Here is a 25,431-nt window from a genome sequence, read left to right as displayed (position 1 = left end):
CTTTACTTCAACTTGCTCACAGTCTAATGGAAAAGAGACATAAAAACAAATAACTTGGTTTATTCTATTTTCCCTAGGTTCTGTATTTGGGTCCCCAGCCCTTGTCACTTTTTGCTGCCACTTTACTAACTTTCCATATCTTAATAGTTACTTTCTCTTTATTTACACATTAGTAAAACACGAGAAACCTGCACCATTTTGTAAGCTGCCTACACTGCTAAAATCGCATCCTAGAGGGAAGTGAGATGGAACAAACCATAAGCATTTGAACTCGCTTGTGCCGCTCTGGGTTTCCATGCCACCACAGTGTTTGTTCATTCATTTATTTGCATATTTTGGAGGGCCTACAGGAGGCCCAGTGCTAGCCAGGGAAACAATGGTGAAAATGACATAACTAGCGTTCTGCCTCCATGGAGCTTACCCTCTAACCTTTACAGGAAGGGGAGGCAGGCAGTCAACAAAATCCTAGATTGTGATAGGTGAGTCGTGAAGGAAAACCACAGGGTGCCATGAGAAAGCACATATGGTACAGGGACCTGACCTTGGCAGGGGGATGAGAAAGGCCTCCCCTAGGAAGTGGTATGAAAGCTGAGATCTGTGAGTTGAGTGGGATTGGCTTGGTGAAGATAGGGGGAAGAGGGACAAAAAGGGAAACAGAGAGGATTCCAAGCTGAGGGAACAGTGCATGCAAAGGGCTGAAGCTGGAAGGAACACAATGCGTCTGAGGTCAGGAAAGAAGGCTAGCGTTTGCAGAAGATAGGCAATACGAGGGACAGGGCCCGGACACAGAGTTGTGAAGGAGGCATTGGCCCAATGATGCAGTGGGTTTCAGATCTCATTCTAGGAGCAGTGGGAACATATTGAAAGGTTAAAGCAGCTCAGTTGAGTGCATTTAATGTTCTTTAAAATTCCCTTGGCTACCTGTGATTAAAGTATTAAGAAAAACACAGCGTGAAAATATGTTTCATTGATGAGAAACTTGTTTAGGATACAAAAAGTGGTATATATAAAAGAGTTCTAAATAAAAAATAATGGGTTTTATTCATTGCACTGTTATCCTGGGTAGGTTATTTAATCTCAAAATATTTTTGTTTCCTCATCTAGCAAATGAAAATACTAAAAAATTCAAAATTCACATACTTGTTTTAAAAAGCAAATGAAATAACACACTTGAAAATGCTTTGAATCTCTAAAATGTAAGTTCCTTGAGGGAAGGGACTTTGACTGTTTTGTTCACTACTATACCTAGGACCTAGAAGATGGATGGATGGATGGATGGATGGATGGATGGATGGATGGATGGGATGGATGGATGGACGGATGGATGGACTGATGAACAGATGGATGGCTGGATATAAGAAAGTGAGGGAAGAAGAGATGAAGGGAAAAAAGAAAGGAAGGGAAGGAGGGAGGAAGGGAAAAAAGCATTTTAATATGTGCCACATTTAATATGTGCCAGGCAGGTGGCTCATGGCTGTACTCCAAGCACATTGAGAGGCTGAGGTGGACAGACGGCCTGAGCCCAGGAGTTTGAGACCAGCCTGGGTAACATGGCGAAACCCTGTCTCTACAAAAAATATAAAAAATTAGCAGGGTGTGGTAGTGCATGCCTATAGTCACAGCTTCTCAGGAGGCTGCAGTGGAGGATCGATTGAGCCTGGGAGGTTGAGACTCCAGGAGGCCTTGATCACCACTGCAGTCTAGCCTGGGTAACAGAGTGAGACCCTGTCTCAAAAAAAAAAAAAAAAAGGATAGATGAATGGATGAATAAATCACATCAAGCACCATACGGTGCAAATATGACGCAAGACATACAGCATGTAGCAGTCCACCTGAGCAGGCAGCCTCCCAGGAACTCGATGTCACAGCGTCACCAATGCTTGCCAAGCAGCCAGGCCTTCCTTCAGTGCTGGCACGCTGGGCACCTCCAGCAGCTATTCCAGATGGCTGGGTGATGGGGGCAAGCACAGCGTCAGAGGCCCATGACATCACCTCTTCAATGTCGCTGGTGAGAGGGGTGATTGTGAGAAATGAAACACTGCCTTTTCCTGCGTCTTCTTCCTCATATACTAGTCTCTGACACACACCCCAAAGCCAAGCCCTAAGTACACATCCTTCTCCACTCATATAATCCCTACCTACAGATTCTTATTCTTTGTTTACCAAATGTAGTATTATAATACATTTTTATAAAACTTATTAACACTTTTCTTACATTGCACAGTCTTAGCTATGTGTGCCCAATTCCTTAAAGAATTACAACTAAAGATAGAAAAGGGAAAATATTAAAAGCCTTAAGATGTTCTTTGATATTTATTAGCTTTATAACAATAATGATAGTAACCATTTGTTGAATACTGACTTTCCTCCAGGCATAGAGTTTGACACTTAGCCTATATCACTTCAAATCCTTACAACCTCCAACAACGTCAGCATTATGACTCCATTTCTTGGGGAAGAAAATTGAGGCACAGAGCAGAATGATTTGCCCAAGGTTAGGAGGTTGTTAAGGGCAGAACCAGTGTTCAAATCTGGGTCTATTAGACAACACAGTGTGCATTCTTTTCATTACACTACATATTATTGCAAAAATCTTCCAAAAGAAATCAGACTACTTATGATAAAAAGAGCAACCACTTACTGAACATTCAATATGTGCCAGGCACTGTTATGCTCTTTACAAAAATTATTTCATTTAATCCTCTCAACAACTCTGTCAGGTCTGTATTTTTGAAATGAAGAAACTAAAGCTTAGAGAGACTAGAGTGACTTGCCAAAGCTCAAAAAACGACTAAGTGGTAGAGCCTGGATTTTAACCCAGGTCTGTCTGACTCTAAAATGCACCCTCTTAAACTGCTACACAAGAGTCCCACTATTCAAATACCATCAGTATAACTTGCATGCCTTCAAAGGAGAATGTCAAAACAGAAGAACAGGGTCAACAAACCATTTTAAAGATAATTCCAAATAACTACTGCATTAAGACACCATCTCTAAGAGCCCATTACTAACCATTTTCTCTGAGATGTTGCCTTGTTCTGTTGTCCCAAATGGCCTTTAGAGCGATCTGCAACCAGTGTTTTCAATACAAGTGTTTTCCTTTTACATTTGGTAAGTAATTTGAAAATCTGTTTCTAAAACTACCAGTTCAATCAAATGGAGCTCATATCTCTGCATCCAAATCTTTAGAGATGCTATAAAAATGCACATTAAAGTTACTTAGTCCACAATTCTTATTAAATAATGTTCTTTGATGGTCAGGATAATGTTCAAAGTCAATGTGCAAATTGCTCATGTCATATAAAATACTAGATTTCACTGGGTTTTGTTTTTGTTTTTGTTTTTTTGAAATGGAATTTCACTCTTGTCGCCCAGGCTGGAGTGCAATGGCGCAATCTCGGCTCACCACAACCTCCGCTTCCTGGGTTCAAGTGACTCTCCTGACTCAGCCTCCCAAGTATTTGGGATTACAGGCGCCCATCACCACGCCCGGCTAATTTTATATTTTTAGTAGAGATGGGGTTTCTCCATGCTGGTCAGTCTGGTCTCGAACTCCCGACCTCAGGTGATCTGTCCACCTCGGCCTCCCAAAGTGCTGGGATTACAGACACCCATCACCACGCCCAGCTAATTTTATATTTTTAGTAGAGATGGGGTTTCTCCATGCTGGTCAGTCTGGTCTCGAACTCCCGACCTCAGGTGATCTGTCCACCTCAGCCTCCCAAAGTGCTGGGATTACAGGCGTGAGCCACCGTGCCCGGCCAGATTTCACTGTTTCATAATAAATTTTGAAGGTTATATCAAGCATTTTAAGATATGCCCAACATGATTGTCTCCCTATCAGAAATAATTCTTTTCTAAACCAGAAGAATCCTCAGGCAGGTCTCCTTAGCTATATTTGTTAAGCTATATAGCTATATTTGTTAAGCAATCTTATAGCTATATTTGTTAAGCCGAATTTTTAAAACTTCATTTGTAATTAAGAAGGTGTTCGCCTTCTTGATCTACTGATTGGGCAAAGAGGACTTCCTTGTATCTATGGAGAAGTATACTCACATAACTTTCACACTGATTGGATGTGTAAACCAAGTCGCTGGCAAACTATTACTTTAAACACAGTCAGTGAAATAGAAGTCTAGAAATTCTTGGAGTAACATGTGGGAAATAATGTATGTGTGAACATATGCCTGTGTCAACTTTCAAAAAGTAAAATATAAGTACAGGAAGTACCTACATACTCCCTAACAAAAGCAAATATACAGACCTGGATGAACATCCCAAAATTCTGTGCTTAATATTCAAGTTGAGATGTTCTATCAGTCTGAGAAAATTATAGTATGTATTTTTAAATGCTTTTTTCAACTGGAGTCTATGTATAGAGCAAAAATAAACCAATAAATACTGCAGGAGAATATGAAGAAAAAAAATAAAACACTAATAATTATACCACGGTCAATACTGTGTTTCACAGCCTCCCCAGACTTTTTTCTTGGCATACGTGTATATGACTTGGAGTTTTTCAAATATACAGTTGCACCACAAAACTGTTTTGCAACATGCTTTGTTTTATTTTGTTTTATTTTTCCATCCAATAGTAAATGAGAGTCAGCCGGGTGCAGTGGCTCACACCTATAATCCCAGCACTTTGGGAGGCCGAGGCAGGTGGATCAGTTGAGAGGTCAGGAGTTCGAGACCAGCCTGGTCAACATGGTGAAACCCCGTCTCTACTGAAAACATAAAAATTAGCTGGATGTGATGGCGTGTGCCTGTAATTCAAGCTACTTGGGAAGCTGAGGTGGGAGAATTGATTGAACCCGGGAGGCGGACGTTGCAGTGAGCCGAGATTGTGCCACTGTACTCCAGCCAGAGTGACAGGGCGAAGCTCCATTTAGAAAAAAAAAAAGTAAATGAGGGTCAGTGTTTAAATAATAAATATAGCTCTACATCTTCAATTCTCTCATAACTCATTTAACTGATCTTTTACTGACGGACAAGTTTCTTTCTGTTTGCTTTCATAAATAACACTGAAATGAACACCGTTTACATATAAGCACTTATCAAACTAGTCCTTTCAGACAAATTCTTAGAAGTAGAAAGACTGTATCAAAGGATGTAGCTTTCAATACATATTGCCAAAGTGCCTTCCAGAAAACTCATGGCAGTTGACACTACCACGAGCAATACACGAGAGCGCAGGCTTCACACTCTGATCTTGCCTGGCTATGAATATTCCTTTTCAACTGTTGCCAATCTGATAGGCAAAACAAACGGTAACTTCTGGTTGCTTTCAATGAATTTTCCTTTTATACAAATATGATATATAGGAGCAGTAGATCACTGTTATACTGAAGAGCAAGAGTTTCAGAGGCAGACAGCCCTGGGCTGCAACAGTTCTGCTAAATGTTATGATCTAGGATAAGCTGCTTTAGCTCCCTAAATTGGACTGTCCTCATAGAACAACGTAAATAATTGCACCTGTCCCGTAGTATTTTCTTAAGCAAGATATGATATTAGCCCAGTGCTTGGCAGACGATAAACAGTAAATGGTAGCTGCTAGTAGTAGTGATAGTGATATAGTAGTAGTAAATAATTTGGCGGCCATTTGTATTTCTTCTTTTGCAAATTATCTTTTCATATCTTTGGTCTGATTTTGTCCTAGAGAATGCATCTCTTATTTATTAATCTGTAAGAGCTCTCTATAAACTATGGGCAATAACTCTTTGGCCACTATATATGTAGCCAACATTTTCTCCACATTGACATTAGTTTTTAATCTTATTTATGGTGTTCTTTGTAATTTTTGCTTAGTTAAATCTAAGATGATTTTTTGTTTTGTTTTGTTTTATTGTTTTGTTTTGTTTCTGAGATGGAGTCTCTCTCTTGTTGCCCAGGCTGAAGTGCAATGGCGTGATCTCGGCTCACTGCAATCTCTGCCTCCCAGGTTCAAGCGATTCTCTTGCCTCAGCCTCCGGAGTAGCTGGGATCACAGACATGCGCCCCCATGCCTGGGTAATTTTGTATTTTTAGTAGACACGGGGTTTCGCCATGTTGGTCAGGCTGGTCTCAAACTTCCGACCTCAGGTGATCCACCAGCCTCAGCCTCCCAAAGTACTGCGATTACAGGCATGAACCACTGCAGCTAGCTGTAATATCTCTTTTTAAAATGTGTTTGGTTTCTGCTATTGGTGTCATGCTTACAAAGATCTCCACTACCAAGAGATTATAAAGATTAAGTATATATTTTGTGCTTTTATAGATTATTTAGTTTTTTAACATAAAATCTTTAAACATAAACAATATTGCTATTAAGTAGGAATTTAACTTTATCCTTTTTTTCCCTTCTAAATGACTAGTATGTAATCCCAACACCTTTTATAAATCTTCTCATCACTGACTTGATGTGCCACCTTGACATTAAAGAGTTGATAATTCCTAACCTGAAATTCTGAACTCATAAAGCTCTGAAAACAGAGTCTTTTGTTTTTTGCAGTTTGGTGCTTAAATTCATTTGGTGGTAAAAACTGACCTGAGCTAATGTGAGGCTACTTCTGGTTTTCATCATCCCATTTAGTGTCCGTGTTAATCTGTTCTGCTGTGGAAATTTACATGAATTTGATTATGAGACACTGCTAAAAACTCTAAATTTTGAAATATAACTGGCCCCAAACATTTCAGATAAAGGATTGTGAACCTGTACTGGGTTTCCATGTACGCTCAAGCCTGCTTCTAGAATTCCTGTTGTAGCTATGCTCTTATTTTCTTTTTTTCCATTAATGCAATAATTACATTGATTTTCAAATGCTAAACCAATCTTGCACTTCCAGGATGAACCCCATTTGGTAATGATATATTATCCTTTTCCTGTTTTGCTGGATTCCATTTGTTAATATATTAATGATTTTTGCATCCATGCTTCAGGCTACAATTTTTTCTTATAGCGCCTTGGTCAAGTTTTGGTATCCAGATTATACTGGCTTCCAATTTCTTAGTCTGTCTACCATTTTGTTTATATTTACTATATTTTATGTTTTAATACTTGATGAGATAAAAATTTCCCCTCTTTTTCATTCTTCACTAGTCTCAGGCAATGTTTTTCTGAACTTTACTATATTTTATCAAATTCCATAGAATGAAAATAACGTTAAAGCTTATGCTGGAATTCTATTAAATTTTAGGTTAATGTGGACAAAAAGTGATATTGACATATTTACTACATTGACCCTTCTCACCAATGAACATGTTTCTCTATTTATTCAAGTGTTCTTTTTTGTGCCTTAGTTAAGTTTGGAAGTGTTCTTCATAAAGGTCTTGTCCAATTTCTGTTAAGTTTATTCCTAAGTATTTTATAATCACTCTGATCATTTCAACTCTACTCATGGCTGTGCTACCATATGTCATTAGTTCTGATTATCAGTTATAGATAGCTGCTATAATTTTTTCCTTGGAAGGGTAGAGTGCCTTGTGGAAGAAAGGAGCCAAACATCACTGCTTCATTTATTTAACAAACATGTGTTGAACACGTAATATGTACCCGGCACTGAGAATTCAAAGAGTGATAAGACAATATCCTTGTCCTCAAGGGTTCACAGTCCAGAGGGCAGATAAACAAGTAGCATATAGTAACACGCAAGTTCTGTGTTAGAGGAGAGGACAGGAGAAAAACACAGTCTACCTCCAGAAGTAGAGAGTATTGTCAGGAAAAACTTCTATAGAGCCAACTCTTGGGGTGGGTCCTACTTTCCCCCTTGAACAGGTATGGTGATGAGGAGGCACATCCAGAAACTGCATTAAGTCCTGCAGACTTAAGAATGTCATCAATACAGAGCTGAGTGCACCCTGCCTTCCGTGTCAGAGCATGGCAGCAAATCCCTCTGGCTTGCTGGCCTCTCCATGGCTCAGCTCTCCTGGTTACCTGTCACTGAACTGGGCACTGAGCACTGTGGGTCACCGAGCCACATTTCCCTTACCTGTCTCTGCTCATATAACTTCAGGAAAAGGAGGTCAGTGTCCAGTTGAGTCATTACAGCTTCAGTTGCTAACTGGCCTGGCTCTAGACTCCTTAACGCCCATAAAGTGCTATCACTTATTACTACACAGGAACATCATGTTCTGGGAGAAAATGGTTCTATTTCATGCCTCAAATGGTAACAAAGCAAATGAAAGCTGATCTGCTGTGTGACTCCTGGATAGTGACAGGTTCTGTCCCAAATAAGCAGACCTAATGAAGCTCTCAGAGATTCCCAGCTTGGATGAACTATTTACTCCTCATGAGCTCAATATTAACTGTGGAGTCATCCTGTAACTACAGAGCCCTTTGCAGAGTGATCACAGGAAGCCAGGCATGGAGGAAGAAGGCGAGAATAAGCAGTCACTTGTGTTATTACTGAAGAGACCACAGGGATCTGTCCAATTATTCAAATTCACATCTGGAAAAAATTCACCTGTCTTGAACTCAGTTCGCTCAACAGCAAAACAAGCAAAAGCACCACAAAATGCTCAATCAGGGCGATCTTTTCAATTGTGGAGGCTGAACGTTTTCCCACCTGAGCATCATAAATAAGGCAAATTGCATAACAGGATAATAAGAGTTGTTGCTGAAAGATGCAATCACAAAATAAAAGGACCTTTCGAAACCTGAGTATAGATGGTAATTATCCAGGAATGGAATATAAACAGGAGCAATTTCAAGGTTCCTGCTTCGTCATGTTATCATGAAACTGAGACAGCCAAATGCCAAAGAGGGCTCTTTCAGTTACAAGAGACCTTCCTATGTCTTTGACAACAGTGCTATTCCCTTCCGTTAACTAGATTGCTGTAGTACACCATCTTGTATATCAGTCTAATCTCAAATGCCACAATTCACAAAGTTGCCATCTGTTCTTTCCTGCTACCAAAACCAGAATTCTACCTGGTAAGCTCCACAGCGGGAAAAAAAAAAAAACAAGGAAAAAAGTAATAAATTGTGGTTATTGATACTTCAGTGTTATTATTGTATTTATAAATAAATACAATGTATGTATGTATGTATCCGAATAAGATTCTTTCATGAGAAAGAGATGCACCCCTCCAACTAGAGTACTAGTAAAGCTTCCTTCTCTAATGTAAAAAGCAAGACCTGAGATAAATAAAATAGGTAAATATGAAAATACATTTATAGCCCCAAATAAATACATGCTCTCAAATAAACAGACCTAACAAAGTTGAGGGAGTCATTTAAAAACTAAACGATTGGCCAGGTGCTGTGGCTTACGCCTGTAATCCCAGCACTTTGGGAGGCCAGGGTAGGCAGATCACCTGAGGTCAGGAGTTCGAGGCCAGCCTGGCCCATATGGTGAAACCCCATCTCTAATCAAAATACAAAAATTAGCTGGGCATGGTGGTGGGTGCCTGTAATCCCAGCTACTCGGCAGGCTGAGACAGGAGAATCGCTTGAACCCGGGAGACAGAAGTTGCAGTAAGTCGAGATCACACCATTGCACTCCAGCCTGGGTGACAAAAGTGAAACTCCATCTCAAAAAACTAAACTATTTACTCTTCACCAGTTCATGAACATTAATTAGCCACAGAAACAATTAGAGCCACAGACTTTGCAAGCATTCGGGTTAATTCAGTAGAAGAATCACGGGTCTTGAAGTCAGCCCTGGGTTTGAATACAGCCCCACAATGTACTAGCTTTGAGACCTTGGAAAAGTTCGTCTGTCTGAGCTTCCTTATCTGCAAAATGGGGAAAATACCTACATTACAGACAGGGGGTTTTGAGGACTAAGAGAGAAAGGTATATATAAACCCCAACAATGAATGGTACAGACAGGCGCTCTATACCCACCTACTTTCCTATTCAAATTCTCTACACACTAAATGGTAAAATAAATCTCCTCAGCTTCTCAACCTACAATGAACCCTTACTGTTTAATATAGCAAATCCTTTCCATTAACAGTGCCCCAAATTTTGCATTACAATACTCCACAAGTCAAATTCTCCACTTCAGCAAAATCTGAATCTCTTATATATTCTCAGCTTTTTATTTTCATGCTCTTACCGATACCATCACACCACCACCACCAATAGCATTTCCCAAAGTAGTTCACAAAGGAATTGGGGCGACAGGAGTAGGGCAGGATTGGGTGGAATGAGGGCCTTTCAAGTCAATAAAGATAGTAATAGCATTTGGTTCAATTGCTATGTTTTAAAACATTCTTTTCTTCAACACAGAACGGTATGAGAACATGCAACTGCGTATCTAGGGAGTATATGCAGTAGTTGGTGACAACTGGGAAACAGAACTCAGCTAAGCACTGCTAGTAGTCATGGTGGTTTAAAATTGCTTTATTCTTAAGACATATATTGTTCCACTGATACCCATATTGGACCACTGGTTAAAAAGGAAAAGCAAAGGGAATATTGTGAGTGAAAGATAATTAACTGGGAGATGAACATAAAAAATAGTAAGTCTGGGCCAGGTGTGGTGGCTCACGCCTGTAATCCTAGCACTTTGGGAGGCTGAGGTGGGTGGATCACGAGGTCAGGAGATGGAGACCATTCTGGCTAACACGATGAAACCCCGTCTCTACTAAAAATACAAAAAATTAACCAGGTGCGGTGGCGGGCACCTGTAGTCCCAGCTACTTGGGAGGCTGAGGCAGGAGAATGGCGTGAACCCGGGAGGCAGAGCCTGCAGTGAGCAGAGATCGCACCACTGCACTCCAGCCTGGGCGACAGAGCGAGACTCTGTCTCAAAAAAATAATAATAATAATAATGTCTGTTCTTTACAGATACATGTCACATTCTTCTGCTCAAAATTTCTTTGTAGCAAAATAAAATATCTAAAACTATGCTAAAAAATGCAAGACAGTAACAATTATATCCAATGTGCCTATCGTTTACTGGCAATCCATATTATCTACATTGTGTTTTTGCATAACAAACGACACCCTGAAAGAGAAGTATTAACTACCTGACTTTTTCCAAAGGCAAAAAATGAAAGGTCAAGAGGCTTCTGGTTTCCAGTTCTGTATTTAAGGAGCTGAAAAGTCACCACTCCATCCTAACAAGTAAAAAGGCTGAACAAACTGAAAAATCAACAAGTCTTCTTAGTTTTGTAAGAAAAGTGAGATCACAGTAAACTGATGCCTCTGAAATTGAAGCAACAGACAGGGAGATACAGAGAATCCCAACATACTGGAGCAGAAACTTTTGTTTTTGTTTTTGTTTTTTTTGAGACAGGGTCTGGCTCTGTCGCCCAGGCTGGAATGCAGTGGCACGATCACGGCTCTCTGCAGCCTTGACCTCCTAGGTTGAAGGGATCCTCTTGCCTCAGCCTCCCAAGTAGCTAGGACTACAGGCATGCACCAAACACCCAGCTAGTTTTTGTATTTTTAGGAGAGACCGGGTTTCTCTATGTTGTCCAGGCTGGCCTCGAACTCCTGAGCTCAAACAATCTGCCCACCTTGACCTCCCAAGGTAAGTGCTGGGATTACAAGTGTGAGCCACTGCACCTGGCCTGGAGCAGAAACTTCCCCAAGAAAAATCCCTTTCCAGCAGCAGCAGGAGGAAAAGGAACCATTCTGAAATATGCCAGAGCACTGGGGTCTTCCTAACACGGCCTGCCCTCAGGAGAAGCTGTCTAACCAGAGCCTCATCTGACAGTGGATTTTACCAGAGCCTAACTGGCCTGGAGGGAAGAGAAATTCTCAGCTCTAGCCCACTCAAGCCTTCCATGTGATGAACAGAAATATATAATTCCAACCGAGTCTAGCGACCCTGTCCCACTTAAAAGGAAATAAAACCTGAGAAACACTGTGAAGTTCACAGTCCAGAGGCACAGGCTTACTCAAAGACTGAGACCTACTCACAGGACAAGAGGATACTTCCGTATTCACCAGACAGTTTCATCTTTCCCACCGCCCAGCAAAGCCGATGCACTGAGAACAGCAAGTTTTTGCAATAGAGAAAGAGTTTAATAAACCCAGAGGCAGCTAAACAAGAGGACAGGAGCTTATTATTACTCAAATCGGCTTTTCCAAAAATCCAGAGGCTATGGTTCTTCAAGGATAATTTGGCAGGCAGCAGAGTAGGGAATAGGGAATGCTGATTGGTTGGGTTGAAATCATAGGGAGTCGAAGTTTGTCTTCTTGTTCTGACTCAGTTCCTGGGTGGGGGCCAAAAGACCAGATGAGCCAGTTCACCAGTCTGGGTGGCACCAGCTGGTTGGTTCATCAGAATGCAGGGTCAGAAAAATACCTCAAACACCAATCTTAGGGTTTTTGCTTTTTTTTTTTTTTTTTGAGACGGAGTCTCGCTGTCTCACCCTGTCACCCGGGCTGGAGTGCAGTGGCACAATGCGATCTCAGTTCACTGCAAACTCCATCTCCCGGGTTCACGCCATTCTCCTGCCTCAGCCTCCTGAGTAGCTGGGACTACAGGTACCCGCCACCATGCCCAGCTAATTATTTTTTTGTATTTTTAATAGAGACAGGGTTTCACCATGTTGGCCAGGATGGTCTCGATCTTCTGACCTCAAGTGATCCGCCCACCTCAGCCTCCCAAAGTACTGGGATTACAGGAATGAGCCATCGCGCCCGGCCCAATCTTAGGTTTTACAATAGTGATGTTATCTATAGGAGCAACTGGGAAGTTTAGGAATCTTGTGGCCTCTGGCTACATGACTCCTAAACCAGAATTTCTAATCTTGTGGCTAATTTTTTTAGTTTTACAAAGGTGGTCTAATCCCTAAGCAAAGAGGGGGTTTGGCTCAGGAAGGAGCTGTTATCATTTTTGCTTCAGAATTAAACTATAAAGTAAATTCCTCCCATATTTTGCTCAGCCGATGCCCAGGAATGAATAGGAACGGCTTGGAGGTGAGAAGCAACATGGAGTCAGTTAGGTTAGATTTCTTTCACTACCATGATTTTCCTATGTCAGATTTTTCTCACTGTCATAATTTTTGCAAAGATGGTTTCACTTCCTCTCCTCCCACACTTCTATCACTACATTTCTAAAGGCCTACTTAAGAGTGATCCCTTTACCCCATATTCACACCCAGCTATCAAGAGTGATCCCTTTACCCCATATTCATGCCCAACTATCAAGAAAAAATTACAAGGCATACTAAAAGGCAAAACAACACAGTTTGAAGAGACAGACCAAGCATCAGAAAAAGATGTGACAAGGATGATGGAATTATTAGATAGGGAATTTAAAACAACTATGGTTAATTTGTTAAGGGCTCTAATAGACAGTAAACATGCAAGGACACATAGGCAATGCAACCAAAGAGATAGATAGGCAATGTAACCAAAGAGACAGAAATCCTAAGAAAAAAAAATATATTAAGGATCAAAAACATTGTAACAGAAATGAAGAATGCCTTCGGTGGGCTTATTACTAGACTGGACATAGCTAAGGAGAGAGTATCTGAGCTTAAGGATGTATCAATAGAAACCTCCAAAACTGATAAGCAAAGAGAAAAAGACTGAAAAACAGAATATCCAAGAACTGTGAGACAAGTATACAAGGTTTAATATATGTATAGTGGAAACACTAGATGGAGAAAAAGAGAGAAAGAAACAGAAAAAATATACAAAACAATACAGGCTGAGAATTGCCCCCAAATTAATGCCAGACACCAAACCACAGACCCAGGAAGCTTAGAAAATACTAAGCAGGATAAATGCCAACAAAAACTACACCTATGCTATCATTTTCAAACTACAAAAAGTAAAAGATAAAGAAAAATTCCTGAAAGAAACCAGATTAAAAAAGTAAACTGGCCATAGAGAAGCAAAGATAAAAATTATATCCACCTTCTCAGAAATCACATAATCAAGAAGAAAGTGGAGTGAACTATTTACTGTGGAGAGGAAAAGAAAACACTCACCAACTTAGAATTCTTGTACCTTGTGAAACTATCCTTCAAAATTGATGGCGAGATAACGACCTTCTCAGACTAACAAAAATTGACAGAGTTTGTTGGCAGTAGACCTGCCCTGCAAGAAATGTTAAAAGTTCTTTTGAGAGAAGGAAAATAATATTAGGTCAGAAATAAGATCTATATAAAGAAAAAAAGAGCATCAAGGAGTAGTAAGTGGAGGTAAAATAAAAATGTTTATTTTTATTTTTCTTAATTGATCTAACAGATCAAAGTTTGTTCAAAATAATAATGGCAACAATGCATTTGGTTATATATGCTTATGTGTCTAGTCCCTTATTATCCATGGGGGATTGACTTCAGGACCCCATCCCCAGTGGATACCAAAATCCATGAATGCCCAAGTCCCTTATATAAAATGGTGCATCATTTGCTTTTAATCTACATACATCATCTTATACACTTCAAATCATCTCTAGATTACTTACAATACCTAATACTATGCAAATAGTTGTTATACTCTATTGTTTAGAAAACAATGACAAGAGAAAAACATCTGTACGTGTGCAGTACAGATGCAGCTATCCATTCTTTTTCAAATATTCTGATCCACAGTTGGTTGACTCCATGGAGGCAGAGCCCACATATATGGAGGGCTGACTGTGTGTGTGTATGTATACATATGTGTGTGTTTGTGTATGTGCATACACATTTAGTTATATACACCTATGTATAAGTAAAATGAATGACAGCACAAGAGACAGGAGGGAGAAATTAGGAATATTTCATTATTATAAGGTACTCACACTACCCATGAAGTGGTACAGAGTTATCTGAAATTGGTCTTGGATGAGTTGTAAATGTATACAGCAAACTTCTAGGGAAACCACTTTAAAAAAGTTTTAAAAAACAAACAAAAGAAAGAGCATGGTGGCTCACACCTGTTAATCCCAGCACTTGGGGAGGCCAAGAGGGGAAGATTGTTTGAGCCCATGAGTTTGAGACTAGCCTGGGCAACACAGTTAAGACTTCATTTCTACAAATAATTTTTTAAAAGAAATGTACTTGATATGTTACAAAAGAGAAAATGGAATAATGTAAAATTATTTAAGACTAAATATTAAACCACAAAAGGCAAAAAAGTGTGGAAGATAAAAATAGAAACAAAAAACAAGGGCAACAAATAGAACACAATAACAAATATGGTAGGTATTCATCCAACTATATACTCAGTTAACAATCACCTCAAATTCCAATGGTCTAAACGCACTAAATAAAAAACAGGAATTGTCAAGGTAGATCAAAAAACAAAACCCAACCATATGTGGTCTACAAAAAGTCCACTTTAAATATAAATACGTACATAGATTTAAATGCTTGAAGAAAGCTATACCACACTAACAATAATCAAAAGAAAGTGGGAGTAGCTACAGTAATTTCAGACATAGCAGACTACAGAGCAAGAACGGTTGTCAGAGACAGAGACAGTCATTACAAAATGATAAAGGGGTCAATATTCCAAGAATACATAACAATCCTTAATGTGTATGTGCCTAACAACAGAGCATTAAAATACATGAGGTAAAACTGACAGAACTGCAAGAAAAAATAGGTGAATCCACTATTACATTTGGAAGCTTAGCATCCCTCAGAAATAGGCATATCTAGCAGGCAAAAAATCAGGAAGGACATAAACTCAACATCAATCAATTGTATGTAAATGACATCTATAGACTAGTCCATCAAACAACAGTAGATTATACATTCTTCTCACGCTCATATGGACTATTCACAATGATAGACCACACTGTAGGCCATAAAACACACTCTAATAAATTTAAAAGCATAGAAACCATACAAAATCTGCTGTCAGATCACAATGGATTTAAATAAGAAATTAATAACACAAACATAGCTGGAAAATTCCAAAGTACTTGGAGATAAAACAATACACTTCTAAATAACATACGGGTGAAAGAATTCTGAAGATAATTTAAAAAAAAATTTGAACTAAATAAAAATGGAAACAACTTATCAAAATTTGTAGTTTGCAGCTAAAGCAAAGGGAAATGCATAGCATTTGGATGCAAAAATTAGTAAAGAAGAAAGGCCTTTAGATCAATAACCTACGTTTTTCCCCTTCAGAAACTAGAAAAAGAAAAACAAATTAAATCCAAAGTAAACAAAAGCAAAAAAATTATAAAAATTAGAGCAGAAATCAATGAAAGAGAACACAAGAAATTGATAGAAAAAATCAATAAAGCAATGTTTGCTCTTTGAAAAGATAGATGAAATCAGCAAGCTTCTAGACAGTCTAAGAAAAAAGGAGAGAGAATACAAATTATTAATATCAGAAATGAAAAAGAGAACATCACTACAAATCGCATGAACATTAAAAGGATAAAGAAATTTTATAAACAACTTTATGTCCACAAATTTGATAACATAAATGAAAAGGATCAATTCATTGAAAAACACAATCTGCCAGTACTCACACACAAAAATAAACAATCTGAGTTGGCCTACATCTATTAAAAAATTGAATCAATATTTAATAACCTTTAAAATAGAAAGCACCAAGCCCAGGTGGGTTCACTGATAAATTCTATCAAACATTTAAGGAAGAAATTGTAACAATTCTCTGCAATATCTTTCAGAAGCTAGAAGCAGTGGAAATACTTCCTAACTCATCCTATAAAGTCAGCATCACCCTAATACCAACACCAGAAGTTACAAGAAAAGAAAACTATGGACCAATATCTCCCTTGAACATAAATGTAAAAATCCTCAAAAAACTATAAGCAAATCAAATCTAAAAATGTATAAAAAGAATTATACACCATTTTCAAGTGGGATTTATCCCAATTATGCAAGGCTGGTTCAACATACAAAAATCAATAAATGTAATCTAATCAATCACATCGACAGACTTAATTAGAAAAATCACATGATCATATCATTTGACAAAACTCACCACCTATTCATAATAAAAACTTTCATCAAACTAGGAATAGAAGGGAATTTCCTCAACTTGTTAAAGAACATATTTTTTAAAACCCTACAGCTAACATCATACTTAATAGTGAGAAAGACAGCCAGGCACGGTGACCCACACCTGTAACCCCAGCACTTTAGGAGGCTGAGGCAAGAAGATTGCTAGAGCCCAGGAGTTCAAGACCAGCCTGGGCAACATGGCAAAACCCCATCTCTACAAAAAATACAAAAATTAGCAAGGCATGGTGGTGCACATCTGTATTTCAAGCTACTTGGAAGACTGAAGTGGGAGGATTACTTCAGCCCATGAGGTCAAGGCTGCAGTAAGCCATGTTCACAACACTGCACTCCAGCCTAGGTGACAGAGCCAGACCATGTCTCAAAAAAGGAAAAAAAAAAAAAGAGAGAGAGAAAATTGAGGCTTTCTCACTAAGACCAGGAATCAGGCAAAGATGTCCCTTACTACTACTGCTTTTCAAGATCAAACTGGAAGTCATAACTGATGCATTAAGACAAGAAAAACAAACAAAAGGTATGTAGATTAAGAAGGAAGACACAAAACCGTCTTTTTCACAGATGACATGATTGTCTATGCAGAAAATTCCAAAACGATAAACAAAAAATTCCTGGAACTAATAAACAATTATAACAAGATTCAGAATAAAAGTTTAATATACAAAAGTCAATCACTTCCTCATATACCAGCAATGAACAAGTGAAATTAAAAATTAAAAACACATTACCATTTACATTAGCACCCCCCAAAGATAAAAATGCTTAGGTATAAATCTAACAAAATATGTACAAGATCTATAAGAGGAAAACTACAAAACTGGTGAAAGAAACCAAAGAAGAATTGAATAAACAGATATCCCATGTTCATGGACTCCACACTGTCAAAATGTCAGCTATTCTCAACTTTATAGATTCAATGCAATCCCAATCAAAATTCCAGCACACTATTTTGTGGATACTGGCAAACTGATTCTAAAGTTTATATAGAGAGGCAAAAGGCCCAGAACAGCCAACTCAATGTTAAAGGACAAAGTTTAAGGACTGCCACTACCTGACTTTAAGGCTTAATGTACAGCTACAGTCATCAAGACAGTGTGATATTGGCAGAAGAACAGACAAATACATGAATGGAATAGAACAGAGAACCCAAAACTAGACTCACATAAACAAAGTTAAGTGATCTTTGACAACGGAGCAAAGGCAATACAATGGGGCAAAGACAGTCTGTTCAACAAATGGTGCTGGAACAACTGAATATCCACATGCAAAAAAACAAAAAGAATCCAGGCACAGATGTTAGACCCTTCATAAAAGTTAACTCAAAATAGATCACAGGCCAGGCGCAGTGGCTCATGCCTGTAATCCCAACAGTTTGGGGGCCCGAAGTGGGTGGATCACTTGAGGTCAGGAATTTGAGACAAGCCTGGCCAACATGGTGAAATCCTATCTCTACTAAAAATACAAAAATTACCCAGATGTGGTGGTGCATGCCTATAGTCCCAGCCACTTGGGAGGCTGAGGCAGAGAGAATTGCTTAAACTCCGGGAGGCGGAGGTTGTAGTAAGCCAAGATCACGCCACTGCACTTCAGCCGAGGCAACAGAGCAAGACTCTTCAAAAATAATAAATAGATCACAGACCTAAATGTAAAACACAAAACTTCAAAACTCCTGGAAGATAATACAGGAGAAAATCTAGGTTATTATGGGTATGGTGATGACTTTTTAGATATAACACCAAAGGCAGAAATCCATGAAAAATAATTGATAAGCTAGGCTTCATTAAAATTTAAAAATGTGCTCTGTGAAAGGCACTGTCAAGAGAATGAGAAGATGAGTTAGACTAGTAAAAATATTTGCAAAGGGCACATATGATAAAGGGCTGTTACCAAAAATAGATAAAGAACTCTTAAAATTCAACAAGAAAATGAATAACTTGATTTAAAAAATGAGCCAAAGGCCTGTACAGGTATCTCACCAAAGAAGACATACAGATGGCAAGTAAGTATGTGAAAAGATGTTCAATATCATATATCATTAAGGAAACACAAATTAAAACACAATGAGATACCACTATACACCTATTAGATGGTCACAATCCAAAACTCTGACAGCACCAAATGCTGGTAAAGTATGATGCAACAGGAACTCTCACTCATTGCTGGTAGGAACACAAAATGGTATAGCCACTTTGGAAGACAGCTTGGTAATTCCTCACAAAACTAAACATATTCTTAAAATATGATCCAGCAATCATGCTCCTTGGTATTTACCTAAATGAACTGAAAATGTATGTCCACACAGGAACCTGCACACAGATGTTCATAGTAGCTTTATTCATAATTGCCAAAACTTGCAGCATTCAAGATATCCTTCAGTATGTGAATGGATAAATGGTGATATCCAAACAATGGGATATTATTCAGCACTAAAAGGAAACGAGCTATTAAGTCATGAAAAAACATGGGGCAAACTTCAGTGCATATTACCAAGAAAAGAAGCCAATCTGCAAAGGCTGCACGCTACGTGATTCCAACTATACAGTAGTCTAGAAAGGCAAAACTATGGCGATAGTAAAATGATCAGTGGTTTCCAGGGGTTGCACGGAAGGAGGGATGAATAGTCAAGAGCACAGAGAATTTTTAAGAGCAGTGAAAATACTCTGTATGATACCATAAATGTGGATACACGTCATTATATATTTGTCCCAACCCATAGAATGTACCATATGAAGAATGAACCCTAAGGTAAACTATGGACTTTGGGTAATAATGATGTGTCAATATAAGTTCATCAGTGATAACAAATGTCACACCTTTCCTGGGAACTGTAGACAGTGGGAGGAGCTGTGCATCTGTAGGGGAAGGGAGTATATGGCAACTCTTCATACTTTCTACTAAATATTGCTGGGAATCTAAAACTGCTCTAAAAAATAAAGTGTATTAATAAAAAATAAATAAGCTTTATAAGACCATCTTCAAAAATTAGCTCATCTAAGTATCTTTTTTTTTTTTTTTTTGAGATGGAGTCTTGCTCTGTCGCACAGGTTAGAGTGCGGTGGCACAATCTCAGCTCACTGCAACCTCCGCCTCCCGGGTTCAAGCAATTCTCATGCCTCAGCCTCCCGAGTATCTTGGATTACAGGCATCTGCCACCACACCTGGCTAATTTTTGTATTTTTGTATTTCACCATGTTGGTCAAGCTGATCTCGAACTCCTGACCTCAAGTAATCCACCCGCCTCAGCCTCTCAAAGTGCTGGGATTACAGGTGTGAGCCACTGCGCCCAGCCTAAATAATTTTTTCTACTTCAGATTACTTCTTTATCATAGACCAAAGAAAATGAGGAAAAAGGATTTAAGAAACTCCCAAGAGGCTAGTAGAAGTCTGTTATAGCCACAGAAATCACAAGTAAAAAGAGTTTGGAAAAATCTGTTATACCACCAATTCACATATACTTCCATTAAATATAGCTCTAAACTATATTGTTTAATTCGCCATTAATGTTAAAGATGAAGAAATATTTTTTAATTTCTATTTATTTATTTTTGTAGATATGGGATCTTGCTATGTTGCCCAGACTGGTCTCAGACTCCTAGGCTCAAGCAATCCTCCTGCCTCAGCCTCCCAAAAATAGTTTTTTGACAAAACATTCTAACACTAAATTTCACCCAACTAGTTTCTTACCTCCTCTATGGTAGAGGCCCACTGTCTCAATTCTTTCATATTTCTCATCACAAGCAGGTTCCTCTACAATAAATGCCCGTTCAGAACTGCTAACGTGTATTTGTTTAGCAATGTTCTTGTGAAGTATTTTTGTGACAAATAACTACTGTTATGGACATATCACTTGCAGATAATGAAAAATAAAGCCAAGATTCTCGTCTTTGCTGATGAAGTCAGGAAGGTGGAAAGGGCAAAGTAAGAACTCTCACTCTTACCCTATGAGTAATTTCAATAGAAATCAAAGGCGTGAACTTCTCAGGTCCTCAATTTTCTCCTCTCTAAAAAGAAAGAATTGTTTAATAAAACTCCACCAAGTCTACAATCATCAATGGCAGCTAAAACCATTAGTGAAAGAATTTTTTTAATAAAAAAAAAAAGGACATTGCATGATGTCTCAACTCCCAGGCACTTGTGTCTGACTTGGGAGTGGTGCCCTCAGTCACACCCAAAACTATCTGTGGCCGACCCTGTTCTTTTTGGCTGACATAAATGCATTCCCAACCTCCTTCTCCTCCTGTCTTGTCTCAATCGTAGAGTCTAGAAGAGCAAGCATTCACTTTGCAGCCTCCCTTGCACCAAGGAGTGGCCATGAGACAATTCTGCCTAATGAATCAGAAGAAGAATTGTGTTAGGGATTTCTGGAAAACTACTGCTTTTCCTGAGAAAAGTGACCGACGCAGTAGGGGCTGCGCCCCTTCCGTGCTTCTTCCAGTCTTACAGATGCACTGTTGGTAGCTGTGACTGCCTTGCTACCACGAGGAAAAGGAAGGCCAAGAGAATAGCAGAGACGCTCGCTCTGATGCCTTTGAGCCAATGAATCAATGCCAGAAGCAGCTGACCTCCAGAGTTCTTGTTATAGGATTAAAATAAATCTCTACTTATTTGCCATTGTCATTTTGGTTTGCTTGTTTGTTTACTTGTTGCCAAGTACATTCCTAACTGATACACTGTTCACCAGATTCCCTGGGATTAGACAATCAAACATCTTTCTGTAACCAAAAATGCAAAGCTCCTCAACTGGAAAATATTCACGTGAAAGTTTAAAAGGAAAAGGACAGGGAGTGAAATAAACTGCTTTCTTCGCCTGCCCATAGAATCCATTTATTTCATGTAGCTGTAAAATCAGCCCTTTGCCCAATTTCATCAAGTCACAAATTCTCAGGATTAGAAAGGCATTAATTTTAACCACCTGACCTCCCTCTAAACAACCTAATTAGGCAGCTATTTACCCTTTTCTTGAATTATGTATAGTGACAAGGAATTCATTATCTCTAGAAGGAGCCTATATCATCTTTGGACAACTATTTTAGAAAGGTCTATCTTATATTAACTTGCTACTTCTATGTCTTCCTTCTACCTTTTGAGAAATACAAAACAGAAAGAATCTCTTTTATGAATGAGAGCCATCCAAAGAGCTGAAGGCAGCTGTCATACAACCTCATCTGCATAGTGATATCCACCAGTTCCTTCCACCTTTCCTCCTGAGAGAGGTATCAAGTTCTAATGAATGCCAGTCACATACATAATTTTAAATTGTCTAGTAGCCACGTTTTGAAAAGGAAAAGCCAGGTGAAATTAATTTTAATATATTTCATGTAACCCAATATATCAAAAATATCATTTCAACAGATACTCAAAATAAATCATGAGATATTTATATTCTTTTTTCATACTAAGTCTTTGAAATCTAATGTGTATGCTATAGTCAGCCCTCCGGATCCCAGGTTCTGTATGTGTAGATTCAGTCAACCTTGAATTGAAAATATTTTTTAAATAAACAATAACAATACAACCGTTAAAAAAAATACACTAAAAAACCAAACCGTATAACAACTATTTACATAGCATCTACATTGTATTAGGTATTATAAATTATCCAGAGATCATTTAAAGTCTACAGGAGGCTGTATGTAGATACATGAAAATACTATGCCATTTTTATATGAGGAACTTGAGCATCCATGGATTTTGGTATGTGCAGGGGGTCTTGGAACCAATCAATACCCGTTGGACACTGAGGGGTGACTGTATTACATGGTAGTCTATAATCAACTTAGAGGAGTCGCATTTTCACTGCTCAATGGCCACATATGGCTAGGCACAACCATATTAAACAGCACAGGTCTGACAGAAGAACATAACACTGTATTCTGCAGAGTGACTACAGACAGCATGCAGTTAATCAGATAAACTGGCAAAATATCATGGTACCAAGTTTCTGAACCTACAGTACTGCACAGACCTCTTTTAAAGTGGTGGGAAAGAGAACTAAATTTCCTGGGCTCCTGAGACTATGTCCTAGAACTTTCAGAGGTCGATGTACCCCAGCTGAGAAACTGTTTCAAAAGTGGCTTTTTAAAAAAATGATCTTCAAAATACACACCAAAAAAAATTATATTTTGCTTGAATTTGAGCATCTCTGTGGTCCCAGACTGAAAACACTACTGGAACAGAGAGAACACTGGTCTGGAGTCAGGGAGTCTTTATTCTCAATTCTGCCACCAAGCTCAGTAATCACCTGAAAAGAAATCAATTCATTTCTACAGGACTCTTTTCTCTAAGGGTGCTCCACTTTCCCACTAAACAACACTGTCCTCAGCATTCACAAATCATCCTTTTAACAATTCATTCTAGAATTCTGCCCACAAGTAGCATAAAGCTCCTAGTCTACAGTTTTTAAGCCCACATTTCTCACTCTTGAAAATCAGAATGTCATTTACCTGTCTTCATAATTCCAACAATTTCCCACTCTTCAAAATTCCATAAAAATAAAAATTAACAGTGAATTATCCCTAGGGTCTTTCAGTGTCCTGGAACAGAATGCTTCTGGACCAAAAATCCTAAACCCATTTTGAACAACTAAACAATCTTTTACAATCCATTCAGCTTTCGCAAGCTTTAATTTAATGTTACCGATGTTTTTTCTGGCCTGTTCAAAATAAACATTCCTGCCTTTCATTTATTGACTTTATGAGTACTTAGTACTTGTCAAGGACCTACTGTGCATGACAACACACTGGGAACACGGATGAGCTGTAAAAAAGATACGTAAATGCCGTCCTTTCCTGCAAAAGGCTGACACTCTAGCAATGAATGAAAGACAATAAACTAGCATATAACTAAGCAGGACAATTTCAGGTAGTAAAGAATGATATAACAATAAAGTTAACATTTGAGAGCAATATCATGCTCCAGATACTCTTCTAAATAGTAACTAGTTTAATCCTCTTAACAATTCTACGAGGTATGTGCCTTTATTATTGACCCCACCTTCATACATGAGAAAATTGAGAAGAAGAGCAGTCAGTGCTAGAAAAAACAGAACATAGGAACTGTAAGAGGGCAAGTGTCTAGTGCACTATCAAGAGTCTAGGACACCAGGTGTGGTGGCTCATGCCTGTAATCCCAGCACTTTGGGAGGCCCAGGTGGGCAGATCACCTGAGGTCAGGAGTTCAAGAGCACATTGGCCAACATGGTGAAACCCCAATTCTACTAAAAACACAAAAATTAGCCAGGAGTGGTGGCTCACGCCTGTAATCCCAACTACTCAGGAGGCTGAGGCACAAGAATCACTTGAACCCAGGAGGTGGAGGTTGCAGTGAGCGGAGATTGTGCCACTGCACTCCAACCTGGGGGAACAGAGTGAGATTCTGTCTCCAAAAAAGAAAAGAAAAAGAGTGTAGGAGGGTACAAAAGGTCTCTATGAGGTCCTCTGGGCTGAGGCTTGAATGAAGAACTAGCCACACAAAGATCTAGGGTCAGAATGTTCCAGAGAGAGGGAACAGCAAGTACAAAACCCCTAAGATGGGATGAACTTGGCAGGATGAACCTCGAGGGCTTAAGGAACAGAAAGAAATAAAATGTGGCTGATAAAGAGGGAGGGGAGAGGAGTAAGAGAAGAGGTAAAGAGGCAAGAGTAAGAGCTAATTTATGATGAGGAGTCTGGATTTTATTACAAGTACAACGAAAATCCCCCTAGGGTTTTTAAGCTGGGGAATAACATGATCTGATTTACATCTTTAAAAGATCCCTCTGCTTGCTATGTGGGAAATCAACTGTAGAAAGCAAGAATTGAATCAGAGAAACAAGGAGAGAGAAGATGGAAGCCAATCAGCAGTTGAGTAACTCAAGCTTCCCTCTGCCCTTTAACATTATATCAGCCCAGAGCAACTAGTTTGTTTCCTTTTTGCTTCTTTTCGTGAGTTTACTTGTCCTGCTGATGGAGCCACTTGCTCTAGGTTACAGTAAGATCCAGAGAAGAGGCTTTTGATTTTAACCTCTAATATACCCAGAGGAACATGTACAACACAATATGAATGGCAAGTAAAGCCAAAAAAAAAAAAAAAAAAAAAAAAGGCAGAGCGAGGAGTCAATCAATGATCATCTTCAGCTGCAGCTCAATAAAGCCCAAAATGTTCACAGCAATTCACTCTATAAACAATTCATAGCTCAAAGCCAAAGGGTTCAAATAATACTCAAAGGCCTTGGACTTCACTAATAATACCTATCTCTTACTGAAAAGATAATACTAACAAATATCTAAGCATACTGAGGAGAACTGTCGGCAAACATCACCACTAATCATTCTTCCTATCCCTGTCTCTGCATCCCAACTATCCCATCAAGAAGGGGAATTTACTTCCCCTCCCTTTGAATTTGGGCTGGCCTTGTGACTCACTTTGACCAATAGGATGTGATGAAAGTGATGTGCCAGTTCTAGATCTAGGCTTCAAGAGAAATAGAAGCTGGCAGGGCATGGTGGCTCACGCCTATAATCCCAGCATTTTGGGAGGCAAAGGTGGGTGGGTCACCTGAGGTCAGGAGTTTGA

At 39.0% G+C, this 25,431-nt stretch overlaps 1 protein-coding gene across 23 annotated transcripts in view; it reads right to left on the bottom strand.

The window, feature by feature from the left end:
• Window positions 1-25,431, bottom strand: part of CRADD (CASP2 and RIPK1 domain containing adaptor with death domain) — a 179,058-nt gene that overhangs the window by 118,108 nt on the left and 35,519 nt on the right. For 2 of the 23 annotated variants that reach the window (XR_010579535.2, XR_006690584.3), the window contains one exon: window positions 1,816-2,005. The exons of the other annotated variants lie outside the window; for them this stretch is intronic. The gene's annotated coding sequence lies outside the window, so the exon portion shown is untranslated. The remainder of the gene's footprint in view (window positions 1-1,815; window positions 2,006-25,431) is intronic. 23 annotated transcript variants of the gene reach the window in all.

The sequence above is a fragment of the Macaca fascicularis genome, chromosome 11 (genome assembly GCF_037993035.2).
Source record: "Macaca fascicularis isolate 582-1 chromosome 11, T2T-MFA8v1.1".
Taxonomy (NCBI): Eukaryota; Metazoa; Chordata; class Mammalia; order Primates; family Cercopithecidae; genus Macaca; species Macaca fascicularis.
The sequence above is the reverse complement of the archived record's forward strand: the minus strand, read 5'-3'. Positions and strand labels throughout refer to the sequence as shown.